The sequence below is a fragment of the Alexandromys fortis genome, unplaced genomic scaffold, assembly GCF_014885135.2.
Source record: "Alexandromys fortis isolate MF-2015 unplaced genomic scaffold, M_Fortis_MF-2015_v1.1 scaffold_159, whole genome shotgun sequence".
In the NCBI taxonomy this organism is placed as follows: Eukaryota; Metazoa; Chordata; class Mammalia; order Rodentia; family Cricetidae; genus Alexandromys; species Alexandromys fortis.
In genome coordinates this window covers 2587081-2600221 of record NW_026068031.1, presented here as the reverse complement: position 1 = coordinate 2600221, position 13141 = coordinate 2587081, and positions in this window count along the sequence as shown.

Sequence of the window (13141 nt, the reverse complement as noted above, 5' to 3'; positions counted from 1 at the left end):
GGGGGGGGGGGGGGGGGGGGGGGGGGGGGGGGGAACAAAACAACAACAACAACAAAAACAAAAGCGAAAAAAACCTCAAAATCAAAACAAACTAAACCAAAACAACAAAACAAAAACAAAAACAAAAAATTCCCACTATACACATTATTTAGTATCTACACGATTTTTCCTGCTAACTTTGGTCTGTGAGATTGAAGCGACTTGCTGGCTCTAACTGTGACACATTTATTTTCACTGTTGTATTGTATTCCACGGACGAAAGCCCTACCGTGTATTTTTCCACTCCATCCTTGATACTAGGATTGTTTCTAGTTCAAGTCCATGATGAGCATGCTGCCAAGAACATTCTTGCAAATCAGTCCTGGGACACATGTGCTCTCTTCTGGGTCGATGACCTAATGTGACTTCGCTCTAATCCAGGCTTAGTGCATGCATGCTTCTTCTGTGTCTCCTCTTTCAAAACTAGCTCTCTGGAGAGGGCCATGAGTCCACCCGTGCTAAGGGATAAATGGTCAAGAGGATTAATATGTATCCTGTTCCATTTAACTATGAGAGGAGATCAAGTGGATTAATTGCTAATTGTAGGATTAAGTATTTGGAGGCTGATTCGGGGAGGGATTCCAAAGCTGGGGACAATAAAAACATCTTATAATGGTAAAACGAACCAAGAAAACAAAACAAAACCAAAGCATGTAAACAACACGTCAGCCAAGGGCTGTGTTCTCTTCGAAAGGTCACCAACTCGGCCTAAGGAGTGAGGTCCCCTCTTCAAGGGTCAGGTAGCAGCCAATGGAGTTGCTGCAGTGCTGCGGTGTGGTTTGAATATACCACGTCCTCCACAGTTAGTCCCCAGCTGGTGGTGACAGTCTGGGACACTGTGGCACATGTGAGAGGCAGGGCCTGGCTGGATGAAGTGACTGTCTGGGGGGTGAGTCTTGAGGTTTGATGGCAAGGCCCCACTTTCTGAGGGTACACTGTGACTGCCTTCCCCTCTTACCGTCCCATTGCCTTCCCCATCATGGTGGACTCCGGTTCCTCCAGCTGTTGCATCCAAATAAACCCTTCCTCCTTTACATTGCTCCTTGGCCCAGTATTTTATCACAGAAATGAAACAGTTGGAAAAACAGAAAAGCCCTTGCAGGACAGGCACTGCCTCGTGAGCCCCACTGGTATCAGTCACATGACACATTCTGTCTCACACACACCCCAGCTTCTTTTCTTTCTGTAAAATCGACTCAGCGATAGCACTTGGCTTCAGAACTAAAACGAGGAATGGCTGTGTCCCATTTTGTACCATCCTTGCCATTCAGTAAGTGCTGGAATGTCATTAGACATGCTTTTACTTTTTTATTTTTACTTGAAACTGAGCGTGGGCACTTGCGGAGTCCAGATGCTGTAGACTGACTGCTGAAGGTTCTCCCAAGGCCCACATATTAAAGGCTTGGTCTCCAGACTGATGGTACTGAGAGGCGGTGAAACTTTAGGCGGCCTTTTGACAGGTCTCTGGGTCAGTGGGGTAGGGCCTTGAAGGGAATTGTGGGAGTCACTTTTTGGCTTCCCAGACATGAGTATGCAGTTAGCTTTATCATGTGTTCCCCACCATGGCCACCAGCACTCCCATCAGAGACCTAACAGCAATAGGCCTGCCCAGTCACAGCCTGGGGCCTCTGTAGCCATAAACCAAAGTGAGTTATCTTGGGCATTTTGTCACTGACAGAAAGACGACAGACCCGATGGCTAGGCTGACGACTAAGGTAGCACTTACTGGTGCTCCTGGAGAATCTTTTTTAAGAAGAAAGGGGAGATTGGAAGGCAGAGTAGTGGGAGGGTGCCAGTGGAGAACAAGGCTGCTGGATAAATGACCTGCTCTCCTATGTGTTGACCGGAAAGTTCTAGGTGGTTTCTACGCAGTTCTTTCAAACGTCTCTAAGACGTCATTTAGAGATCTAGTCATTTGTCCACAGTGACAACCATTGCCAGGACACAGTCTTTGTTGCTTCTTATTCCTTCCCTGTATCACTCTGCCCTCCTCTCACGTGTGTGTGTGTGTGTGTGTGTGTGTGTGTGTGTGTGTGTGTGGTGCTTGGGATAAGGACCAGGGATGCCATCCTCAGCCCAGAAATTAGGATTCTTTTTCCCCCAGCAGAAGTTCTCAAAAACTGACAGAGTCAAGATAGCAAAAGAGACCGGAGAGATGGCTCTGTGATTAAGAGTGTATACTGCTCCTGCAGGATCCACGCTCCGTTCTCAGCACCCACAGAATGCGGCTCACAGCCACCTAAAACTCAGCTCCAGGGGGATCCAAGGCTTCTGTCCTCCACCAGTGCCTACATCATGTACACATATCCATCCATAAGGTACACATACACAAAATTAAACATAATAAAATAAATGTTTTGGCTGCGTGTTATGGCTCATGCCTTTAATTCCAGTACTTGGGAAGCGGAGGCAGGTGGATCACTGAGTTCAAGGCCAGCCTGGTCTGCAAAGGGAGTTCCAGGACAGCCAGGGCTACACAGAGAAACCCTGTCTCAAAATCATCAATGCCAGGCGGTGTTGTGCATGCTGTTAATCCCAGCACTATGGAGGCAGAGGCAGGAAGATCTCTGTGAGTTCGAGGCCAGGCTGGTCGAAGGAGCTAGTTCCAGGACAGAATCCAAAGCTACACAGAGAAACTGTCTTGAAAACTAAAACACAACAACAACAACAAAACCAACAAAAAAACACAAAAACAAATGAACAAACCCAACAGCAACAAAGATTTTTAATTATTTATATATTAGTGTAACCCTGTCTCAAAAAATTAAAAAAAAAAAAAGAAAACAAAAAATAAAAAAACAACAACAGGGGCTGGAGAGATGGCTCAGAGGTTAGGAGCACTGCCTGTTCTTCCAAAAGTCCTGAGTTCAATTCCCAGCAACCACATGGTGGCTTACAACCATCTGTAATGAGATCTGGTGCAGAATACAGTATATATAATAAAAATAAATAAATCTTAAAAAAGAATAAAACAACCAACAACAAAGACAAATTTTTAAATCATATTTATTATGTATCTATTTATTTGTGTGTGTGTTGGGGAACACCACGGTACTCATGTGGTGGTCAGAGGACACTTTACAGGAATCACCTCTCTCCTTCCACCACGTAGAATAAAAAAATTTGATTCCAAAAATAAGAATGTAGAAATAAAGAATATAAAGTTATAAGCCTAGGAGTATGTCAGCAGCTTTCTCGGCAGTTTGAGGATTAACTATTAACAGTGGGCTACCCCGCTTTACAACTCATAGCTCTATTACGAGGCCAAAGCATCTCTCTGCAAACTGAGAGCTACCCTACAGATATGAGCTGAGTCAACTTTTAGGAGATGGATATGTGACCTCTGGGTTATGCATTATCCCTGCTATGTGAAACTGGCAGCATCAAAGGCTTCAGTAAGCACAGGGCTTCAGTAAACACCACCTGGAAGTACCAGGGAAGACAATAGATTAAGTGCAAACACTAGTTTAACTGAGAAACTCTGTTAATGGGGACTATAAAGTAGGGCAACCTGTATCTGAGTTTTACCTTGAGATTGTAAAAATTTCTTTGTTCAGACCTATGCATGGTGCCCCTACTATAAAAAGGTGGGTTCAGAAACCAGCCTGGGCCACAGCCTTACACAGACCATCTCTGGCTGTGGTCTCAGCTAGCTGATAAGCTTTTTGTGCCCCATGGAGATTTTTTATTTTATTTTTTATTTTTTCCTGGATTCCGGTTTCTGGAATAAAGTTTGCTTCTGGTTTATTAGACTTCAATGGTCTTTGCACGACCCCCTAGACCCAACAGGTAGTACATATCTTTACCTGCTGAGCCATCGTTATTTCATATTTTCTTTTTTTACTTTCACTCTTCTTTAAAACACACGCTACATGCTGGGCTATAGTGGCTCACGCCTTTAATCCCAGTACTTGAGAGGCAGAGGCAGGAGAATCTTTGTGAGTTCGAGACCAACCTGGTCTATAGAGTTAGTTCCAGGATAGTTAGGGCTGTTACACACAGAAGCCCTATCTTGAAAAACAAAACAAAAAAAGACGTGCTGTAGCGTGTCTCCTGTGATTGAGGATGACCTTGAACTCCTGATTCTCCTGCTTCCTCCTTTCAAGGAATGTGCCACTATGAGGAAAAGTCTTTTAATGTATATAAAGTGTAAAAATGATAAAATAAATATTATAACTGACTTCATAGTAAAGTATGTCTATGAGGACATCAACACAGCCTTCTAGAATAGCTAGAACCCAGAAACAGTGTACAGGTTCAACAAGGAGGAAATGGTTCATTATGGCCCATTCCGTGCTGTCTCAGACACTTTTTTTTTTTTTTTTTTTGGTTTTTCAAGACAGGGTTTCTCTGTAGCTTTGGAGCTGTCCTGGAACTCCCTTTGTAGACCAGGCTGGCCTCGAACTCACAGAAATCCGCCTGCCTCTGCCTCCCGAGTGCTGGGATTTAAGGCGTGCTCCACCAACCACCCAACCAGACACTTTTTGAAAGCACGAAGGAGCCAGTGGGATGGCTCCATGGGTAAGTGCTTGCTGCCAGGCCTGACTACCTAAGCTCGGTTCCTAGGACCCACATGGGAGAAGGAGAGGACCAACTCCCACAACTGTCTTCTGCCTCCATGATGTGCCTTGGCATTTCCACACACAGTGAATACCGGCTGGGAAGTCTCAGTTCTTAACGGCTGGAGTTCTATCTGCAGACCTCCCATAAAGCCAGAAGGAGAAAGCCAGCTGTGCCAGGCTGCCTCTGACCTCCAGATTTACACACCCTCCATCCACACTTTTAAAAAAAAAATAGAAATTTGTTAATATGATTGGCTTGTGTTTTGCAGTTTTAAGAATGTGTAAAGGAGCTGGGAAGATGGCTCAGTGGTTAAAAGCGCTGGCTGCTCTTTCAGAGGACCTGGGTTCAACTCCCAGAACCCACATGGCAGCCCACAACTGTCTGTCACTATAGTTCTGACACCTTCTTCCAATCTTCGCGGGTACCAGGCACGCACATGGTGCACAGACGTACATGCGTGCAAACACTTGTACACATAAAATAGATCTAAAATATTAAAAAGGAGTGTGTATGTAAGATATGAAGGCAGAGGATGGAGGGGAACCAGTGGCAGGAGACATGGGCGGGTAACGGGGTGGACGTGAGCAAGGTGCAATGACATGATGGACGATGAAACCCGAGGTTTTGTTCATTGGAAATTAGGAGGTTGTTTTGAAATGCAAAGGACAAAAAATAGACAGGCACAGACTGACAAAAGGCCCCCATGTATAAAGAGGCCATTCATGGGGTCTTGTGAGGTTTTCAACGGGGTCAATAAGTTATTAGGAAAAAAAGCAGTACTTGCCAATCACTACAGTGTAGAAGTGTGAGGAGAGCATTAGAGGCAGTGTTTTCTACGTATTTTATACGTATGAAAACGTGTGTTTAGAAAATGGGTAGGGAGGGGCTGGAGAGATGGCTCAGTGGTTAAGAGCACTGACTGCTTTTTCAGGGAACCCGGGGTCAGTTCCCAGCACCCACATGGCAGTTCACAACTGTCTGTAACTCCAGGATCCAACACCCTTAAACAGACTTACATGCAGGCAAAACACCAATGCACATATAATAAAAATAAGTAAAAAATAAACATTATAAATAAAGAATATTCTTAAAAACAAGAATGAAAAAAGAAAGTGGGTAGGGAACAGGTTAGTTGCTCTGCGGCATGAACGGTTTTTAGTTGTCGCTGAGTTTTCAAATACCATCTCTCCAGGGTCCCTATCCTTGAAGAACGGCGTGGCTAGAGCCTGCAGTTTCTCCAGTTGTCCAGAAGGGGGCAGAGGCAACATGAATGGTTCACTCTGGCAAAGCGCCCCATGACCTGAAATTTTAGGGCTGAGCCGCGCCTGCTTCTCCACCATTTAGGAGCTATTTTCTAAGCTGTTCTGTAGATTCAAGCGTGTGCTTTTGGCTGTTATAAAATGCTGGCCATGCATTTGAACTCACAGTAAAGACTTGAGTTACTTTCTTGTCGCTGAAGGATAATATGCTCACTGCAATTTTTTTTTTTTTGGAAAAAGCATACAATGAAAAAAAAATAGTGTTATTCCCTTAAGAAAACACTAATGTGGCCAGGCATGGAGTATACAGCTGTAATCCTAGCGCTGGGAAGCTGAGGGAGGCAGATATGACCCAGGTGGAGTGAACTCAAGACCAGTCTGGGCTAGATAGTTCAGCCTCATCCTCACAGGGGGGCGAGGGGGAGAGCGAAGGAGAAAAGAAAGAAAGAAAGAAAGAAAGAAAGAAAGAAAGAAAGAAAGAAAGAAAGAAAGAAAGAAAGAAAGAAAGAAAGAAAGAGAAAGAAAGAAAGAAAGAGAGAGAGAAGGAAAGAAAGAAAGAAAGAAAGAAAGAAAGAAAGGAAGGAAGGAAGGAAGGAAGGAAGGAAGGAAGGAAGGAAGAAAGAAGGAAGGAAAGAAAGAAGAAAAGAAAAATTTTTCAGAAGAATGACTGAGCTGACCTTGAGTTGTAGTCATTGTGGTTGACTAGAAAGTGAGGAAGAAGCCTGGCGGTGGTGGTGCACGCCTTTAATCCCAGCACTCGGGAGGCAGAGGCAGGCGGATCTCTCTGAGTTTGAGGCCAGCCTGGTTTACAGAGCTAGTTCCAGGACAGGAACCAAAAAGCTACAGAGAAACCCTGTCTCGAAAATAAAAAAATACATAAATAAATAAATAAATAAATAAATAAATAAATAAATAAATGTGAGGAAGACTTGGGATAGCTAGATTTTAGCTCATTTCTCCCAGGGAGATAGATGATCTCATTGAAGAAATCTATAAATTTAGCCCTTGTTAACAACGTTGTTAAGTAGTTTGGTTCAAGAAGCACACAGTGCTGGCCCATGATTCCAGCAGGTTCAAGAATGATGTTGGGAGATCAACAGCTTGAGGTTATCCTGGGTGACACGTTAAGGATCCATTTTTTAAAAATTACTAATGACTTTATTTGCAAAGATATGTCAAATTCAAATTATCTTTTTTTGGCCCCATTCTTTCAGGTGTGCTTAATTTAAATCCCAGAAAGCGTAATCATACAAAAAAAAAAAAAAAAAAGAAAGAAACTTTGCCAAGTTTGTTGACTGTTTTGGGAAGGGTTCAAATAAATGCAGAGTTGGGACTCTGAAGAGTAGCCCCGTGCAAAACCAGGACCCTCAGAAACCAACACTAATGTCGCTGTTGACTTACAAAGGTGGGTGCAGGAGGGAGAACGATGTGGTATCATTTGCTCAAGGACACAAGGAAGAATCCCAAACGTGTCAGACGAAGCAGAACTGAATAACCAAAACCACAGAAGACGGCCAGAGACGCAGAAGAGCGGGCAGGCTGTGGGGAGGTGCAGCTGCCAAGCAGCAGGGCCTCCCGCAGAGGGTTCTGCATTTGTGTTCCTTCTTCCTCAGGACTGAGGTCAAGAGGAAACCGGCAGGCTTCACACCACCTCCAAAGGCGATGCCTGCAGCACCTCCCATCTTTGGTCTCGGCACAGCCTGGCTGGAGCCGGGGAACTGCATTTTATTGCATGGGTGTTTGATTTTGACAGGATGTCAAAGGTTGTTGACAGTGTGAATGCCTTTCACAAATAGCGTGAACAGCTCTTGGGGCAGGGGAAAGTAACTCCCCCGTACAACACTTACTTAGTAAATGCAAGCCCCTACCCAGCACCTACAAAATTAAAAATGAAAGGTAGGATGGGATGGTTCAGCTTGTTACCAAGGCTGACAACCTAAGCTCCATACCTGGGACCCACATCATAGAAGAGAAGTAATGCAAGCTGTCCTCTGACCTACACACATACACGTGTGCACACACGCACACACATACACACGTACTCAAGCTTGCACGCATGTATGCATACACACAATACTGCACACACACATTCACATATTCATGCATGCATGTGCACACACGTACACACATACACAACACGCACGTATGCACACACACATACGCATGCATGCACGTATGCCTACACATATACACACTCACATACTCACACATGCACGCACATGCACACACACATACGCACTCACGTACTCACGCTTGCACACACGTACTCTGTGGCACTTTTGTACCCCTTCTCCACAAAATAAATGAATGAATGTAATTTAAAATTTTCAGAACTAAAGAGTTCGATTCCCAGTACCCGTCAGGCAGCTTACACCGCCTGTGAATCCAGCTCCAAGACCGCTAACTTCTGCAGGCACCCACACTCACCTGTGCAAACCCTCCACATGCCTGCAGTGTCCCCAGAGGTCAGAAGAAAGCAGGTGTCTGTAACTCCCGGGACTAGAGTTACAAAAGAGTGGAAGCCACCATATGGGTGCTGTGTGTCTTCTGAAAGAGCAGCCAGTGCTCTTAGCCACCAAGCCACCTCCCCAGCCTCAAGCCTGCTGGTGCTCTAAAGCCATTGTATAAGAAAAAAGCCCACTGTTTTAAAAGGATCAGTTTTATCTGATGTGGACTGTACCTCAAAAATGAAAAAAAGAAAGAAAGAAAGAAAGAAAGAAAGAGAGAGAGAGAGAGAGAGAGAGAGAGAAAGAAAGAAAGAAAGAAAGAAAGAAAGAAAGACAGACAGACAGACTAAAATAAATACATGAATGAAGAAAGTTCAAGTGCCCTGAGCATTTTCCTGGGTGGGGTGATCAGCCACGGTTAGGTGACAAACTTCCAAGGGAGGAGGAAGGGATGATCAAGAGGTTTAAATAAGACCCAGGAAGGTGTCACTGATCGCTGGGGAAATCTTGGTAAGTGGCAACCCAGGAAACTGAGGCAACCAAAATTAAGCAAAAGGGCTGGGCAAGAAGGTGGGAGTTGAGAGATTTCCTGAGTTAAAAGGCTTTGAACTTTTGGGGGGGGGGAGTGGCAATTTTTATGGTCTCACTACAGCCAAGTGTGAGCAGGGAGAGCTTTTAAGAGCTCCAAAATAAAAGCATGGTCTTACCCTCCTTCCTCTCCTCTCCCTCCCTTGTTCCATTCCCAGTTTCATATTCTCTTCCTTTTGTCACCCCCACCCGTGTGTGTGTGTGTGTGTGTGTGTGTGTGTGTGGTGACAAGGTCTCTTATATATAGCCCTGGCTGTCTTGGAGTTCACTATGTAGACCAGGCTGGCCTCAGACTCACAGAAATGCACCTGCTTTTGGCTTCCAAGTTCTGGGATTAAAGGTGTGCAGTACCATGACCAGTACCCCCCTCCCCTCACACGCCCATTTTTTAAAGACAGAATCTCACTACAAAGCTCAGGCTGACGTAGAACTTGTTCTGTAGACCAGGCTGGCCTCAGCTTTCTCAGTGTATTGGAGTGCGGCACAATACCAGGCACCAACAGTGGCTTCCGGGGGACGACAAATGCCGTTTCCAAAGTGGTTTGTGACACTCAGTTTACTCAGGAAGCTTGTGTCTGCTCTGTTAGGCCTAGACAATGAAAAAAGAGAGGACGAGACCGTACTTGCAACCTGGTAAGAAAGACAAACAGCACTCGGCAGGCAGAGGCAGGCGGATTTCTGTGAGTTCGAGGCCACCCTGGTCTGCAAGAGCTAGTTCCAGGACAGGCTCCAAAGCTACAGAGAAACCCTGTCTCAAAAAAAAAAAAAAAAAAAAAGAAAAGAAAAAAAGAAAGAGAGACAGGAAGTATCTCTGTAAGACCAGTGCTGAGGTGAAGGTAGGTTCGGAGGAGACCGGACCCTAGACTTAGGCAAGAGGCAGCAACCCAACACATAGCAATCTCATTCTGCAAGTCAGCTGGTAAACAGAATCCTTATTTTATTTCATTTCATTTTATTTGAGATAGGTTCTCTCAACAGCCTTAGCTGCCTTGGAATTTTCTATGCAAACCAAGCTGGCCTCGAACTCACAGAGATGTGCCTCTTCTGCCTCCTGAGGGCTGGGGTTAAAGGCAAGGGTCACTATACCCAGTTCTGAATCCTTTGTTGTTGTTGTTTCTCTCTCTCTCTCTCTCTCTCTCTCTCTCTCTCTCTCTCTCTCTCTCTTCCCCCCCCCCCCCCCCCGTGTGTGTGTGTGTGTGTGTGTGTGTAGGCCTGACTATCCTGGAACTCCATCTGGAGACGAGGCTGGCCTCAAACTCAGAGATCCACCTGTCTGTGCTGGGATTAAAGGTGTGCGCCACCACACCTGGCTCTGGATTCCGTTTAATCTTAATATAGTCATTGCATTGTAACACCTCTTCCCAACCCCCAAAGAGATACGTTGAAGTCTCAAACCCATCACCTTAGACCGTAACCTTATTTAAAAGCAATCTTTGCCAAGGTAATTAAGATGAGGTCATATCAAAAGAGAGGGATCCTGAATTCAACATGACGTCAGTGACAGGAATATGACCACATGAAGACAGACACACATGACAATGGAGACCGAGACCAGAGAGCTGCAGTCCCAAGCCCAGGCAAACCACCGGAGAGAAGGCAGAGGGATGGAGGGCTCCTGTGTCCCTAGCAGAGGGAACACGGCCTCGCCTATACTGGATTTTGAGGCTAGCCATGCCTACACCCGAGTTTGGGATACCTAGCTTCTAAGTGTGTGAAAGAAATGTAGCATTGCCGTGCTAACCAGTTTGTGGAACTGCAGAGAACTGTAGCCGGAACAAGGAGTCGGCCTCCAATACTGCAGTTTCTTCTGCTGCACAGAAATACCGTCTCCAGTCTGAATTTGAAAAGAGAAAAGTCCCCATTTGCTTCCATTAAAAATGATGCATGTCTTTAATCCCAGGATCCGGGAGGGAGAGGCAGGCAGATCTCTGTGAGTTCGAGGCCAGCCTGGTCTACATGGAGAGTTCCAGGACACCCGGGGCTACATGCAGAGACCAAGCAAGCAAGCAAGTAAGCAAGCATGCAAGCAAATAAACAAACAAAAAGTGACTTTCAAATTCCCTGGATCTCCAGGGCTGCTCTGGTGGAGTCCAAAGCCTCTGCCCCAAGAACTCCAACGTGTGAGAAAGGCTCTGAGTCCCTGAATTGGAAATACCATTTTCTAGTCCTGCATGAAACAACTGAGCTCCTTTTTGTTTCTGTGGGCTTTTTAAGTTGCATTTTTATTTACTTGTTTTATGGGTGCATGTGTGTGTGGGTACATGGCTGTCACAGCACAAGCAGAGGGCAGCCTTCCTAAGTCTGTTCCTGCTTGCCACCATGTGACCTTGGACATCAAACTGTCAATGAGTGTCTCTAATTGCTGAGCCATCTCACCAGCCCAGCTCCTATAGTCTAACAGACATTACAGAATTGACGTTCCCATGCGTGTGACAGCCTTGTTCGTTTATCCATTCAACACCCGGTACAGCACATCTGTGGGCCCCGCCCTCCCCACACCTGTAGTTTTTATAGAAGAATAATTTTTAGACCATCCAGTAACCATCAGAGCCATGTTTGGGGAATAAGATATATGGTTAGGCGGGCGGGGATTAAGTCTTTATTTTTGTTCTCACTCCCCTGTCCCTAACATATTTCAATAAGAGGTCAAATGAGATATGTCAACGCCCATGAGGTGAGGCTTTGAAGGGACTCTGATAGCAGTATGTCAGATACAAAGAGCTAACCCATTTTCTGCGTCGTGGTGGCCCAAGGATACCCTCCACACTGAGCCCGGTGTTCTCACGGGCACATCTCCTTCCTTGTATGCATCTCTTGCCTGGTAGAAGAGAACTGTGCAGACAACGGCGCCATTTTCCTCTGTCTGGTGTGAATGGCACAGAATTCAGACCTTCCCAAATAACCAGTCCTCTCTGGAGAGACCCTTGGCCACCCTCACTCATGTCCCTGACTTCAGGGTCTCCCCCAAGGTGATCTGCTTCCTGAGACGTGAGCCTTATGGCAGCTTCTGTAGCACACCACCAGACAACGCTACAGAGTTGAGCAGCAAGTGAAAACAGGAAGTGGCCCAGGCTGGCTTCCACAGGGGGAAGTGAGTGTCTCTACACCTGAGAAAGTGAATCTGGTGCTGCTGCCTCAGGGAACTTGGTTCTAGGTCAGAAGGCTTCCGTCCCTATAGGCGAAATTGGCAAGGGCTAAAATCAGTGTTGTGGGTTGTGTGTGTGAGTGTGTGTGTGTGTGCGTGCACGTGTGTGAGTGCACCTAAATGTGTGCCACACACACTTTATAACTGCCTTTGTCGTGTCAGAGGACCCACCATCTCTACAAAGGACCAGGGCTGCCCCATCCACTCCTTTACTCAACCACTTACTTGTTCCCCAGGTGCATCCATGAAGTTACAGGCACTTTGTTGTTGTTGTTTGCTTTTATTTTTTTTTTTTTTTTTTTTTTTTTTTTTTTTTTTTTTTAAGAAAGGGTTTTATCTGTGTAGGCTGTTCTGGAACTCGCTCTGTAGACCAGGCTGGCCTTGAACTCACAGAGATCCCCTTGCCTCTGCTTCCCGAGTGCTGGAATTAAAGGCATGCGCCACCACTGCCCGGTAGTTACAGGCACTTTAATAGGCCATGTGAGATCTCTAGCCGGAACCATGGTCATTAACCCACTACAACAGGTCTCAGCTTGGGGGTCACGCCCGTTTGGTGATCCCATATCAAATATTTTGCATATCAGATATTTACATTATGATTCATAACTGTAGTGAAATTGCAGTTATGAAGTAGCAACAAAATAATTTTGTTGTTCGGGGGAATCATCCCACCATGAGAAATTGTTTTAAAAGGTCACAGGGTTGGGTAGGGTGAGAAGCGCTGCCCTGTGGGTTCACGGTAAGGTGACAGAGATGGAAAGAATCTATCGTGGGAGCATGACCTGAAGTATGCTTGCCACCCTGGGATATCCTGGAGATCAATCCCAGCAGCCAGGTCTGCTTGCTTGAGAGCATTCTGAGCAAGAAAAGGCATTGCCTATCAATCGCTGTCCCTCTTAGTAGTTTTATGTCAACTTGATACAAGCTAGAGTGGTTTTGAAGAGGGAACTTCAGCTAAGAAGGTGCCTCTATAAGATCACTGTAGGAAGCATGTTCTTTTTTTTTATTTTTTTTTTAAAGATTTTATTTGTTATGTACACAGTGTTCTGCCTGCATGTACGCCTGCACAACAAAAGAGGGCACCAGATCTCATTATAGAC